The 2,069-nt window shown below is 40.3% G+C and overlaps 1 pseudogene; it reads left to right on the top strand.

Annotated features, from left to right (window-relative positions):
* Positions 1 to 1,529, top strand: LOC149991289 (nucleolar and spindle-associated protein 1 pseudogene; annotated as a pseudogene).
* The last annotated feature ends 540 nt before the right edge of the window (positions 1,530 to 2,069 follow it).

Here is a 2,069-nt window from a genome sequence, read left to right as displayed (position 1 = left end):
ATGACCATCTCCTCACTGGAAGAGCTGGACTCCTTTAAGTACAGTGACCTGCAGAACTTGGCCAAGAGTCTAGGCCTCCGGGCTAACTTGAGGGCAGACAAGTTGCTAAAAGCTTTGAAAGCCCACCTGAAACAGCAAGCAGAAAAAGAAAACGAAAATCAGGATGAAAGTCAGGCCTCTGCGAGGTACAGATTACCAGCCAGGAACAAGCTGAGAGGGAAGCATCTGGCCATGTCACCAAAACAAGGAGAAGGCGCAGAACTGTCCACAGCAGCCCTGACTCCCAACAGGATCATTCAAAGATAAAAACAAGTGATCCCACTGAGTTCCAGAATCAAGAAAAGCTGGAAAACCAGGTTCTCAGAACTGCTGCAGAAGTTCCTTCTCCACCAGATGAGAGCCATGGAGTTGAGAACACAGTGTCCTCAGGAAAAAGTGAAATAAATGGTAATGAAGATTCAATGGTACCTTCAGAAAGAAAGAAGTCTATCTACACAGATGGATTTTCCAAATCTGGAAAAAATAAAAGAATTGCAAACACTACTCCAAACTTTAAGAAGCTTCATGAGGCTCATTTTAAGGAAATGGAGTCCATTGATCAATACATTAAGAGAAAAAAGAAACGTTTTGAACAACACAATTTACTCAACGAACTGAAGAAGCAGCCCATCACTAAGGAGGTGGTGGCAACTCCAGTTGGTCTCCAAGGAAGACTCTCTATGGCTTGTACTCCTGCAAGTCAGAGACATTCACAAGGCCGGGCCCAGGGCGCTGCTAATCAGAGAACCTTATGTGTGAAGGGGTCAGTCAAGCGGTCAACTCTCTCGGCAACTAAAATGAATGTCAGGTTTTCAGCTGCTACTAAAGATAATGAATACAAGGGTTCACTGACCAAGACTCCAGCCAGAAAGTCTCCACATGTGACCATTTCTGGGAATACCCCAAAAAGCCTGGCTGTGCTTGAGACAAACAAGTTAAAGACCATAAAAAGGGATTCTACTACAGTTGTCACCCCATTCAAGTTGTCAGCTGGCGAAGCACAGACTCCAGTCTCCAATAGGAAGCCAGTATTTGATCTCAAAGCAAGTTTGTCTCGTCCGCTCAACTATGAGCCACACAAAGGAAAACTTAAACCATGGGGACAATCTAAAGAAAATAAGTCTCTGAATGAGCATGTAAACAGAGTTAGCTTCTACAAGAAAACTTACAAACAACCTCATCTCCAGACCAGGGAGGAGAAACGGAAGAAACATGAGCAAGAACGAAAGAAGAAGAAAGCAAAAGTTTTGGGAACTCGAAGGGGTCTCATGGCTGCAGATAAATAGTTTAATATTCTGTAAATATTCCTTTATTCTGAAACCTTTTTTGTAAATATTTTTATACTGTTTTTCCCTCTTTACTCAAAAGATCTTTTTCTGCTCTTAACCTTGTTCATAATATATAGTGTCTGTGGGTTCTTCACATGCTACAATCTCTGAAAAGATGTTACTACCTTAAAACTCAAAAATTCTTCAAAATGGTTTTAACCTGAGTCTCTGTACAACTCAGTTTTCTAATGAGACCCATCTGATAGATTTTTTTTTAATTCCATCCTATAGATTCTTATTCCCTCTGCTGGCTCTAGTATTAACAGAATTGCAATCCTCTTCTGGTCACGAGGACTTACCTGACAGGAGCTAGTTATACTGCAAGCTTTAGTAGAAATTGAACAGTAGTACCTTATGAATAGACCAAGCTGGGAAAAGTCACCCCTCTATCCTCTAGAGAATCTAATTGTCTTAATGGAACTGTGGGCCATACAGGTTGGTTATGGCATCAATATTTTACCCATGTGAAGTGGGTTTTTTCAAACTTATGCACCTTTGTTTAGATCACTTCATGTAATTGCCATCTCACTTGATATATTCTTTAAAACAAAAAACTATAGCTCATTCCAGCCTTGCTTATTTAACAATATACAGAGCCATACTGAAATTTGAGGATTACTGCTTGAAGGATTACTGTGCTGTCAAACTTAAATCTTATTCAATTTATTGAAAGACTAGAGTTACTTAGCATCATATCCATGT

This window comes from Furipterus horrens, unplaced genomic scaffold, assembly GCF_987537825.1.
Source record: "Furipterus horrens unplaced genomic scaffold, mFurHor1.1.pri manual_scaffold_17, whole genome shotgun sequence".
Lineage (NCBI taxonomy): Eukaryota > Metazoa > Chordata > Mammalia > Chiroptera > Furipteridae > Furipterus > Furipterus horrens.
The sequence above is the reverse complement of the archived record's forward strand: the minus strand, read 5'-3'. Positions and strand labels throughout refer to the sequence as shown.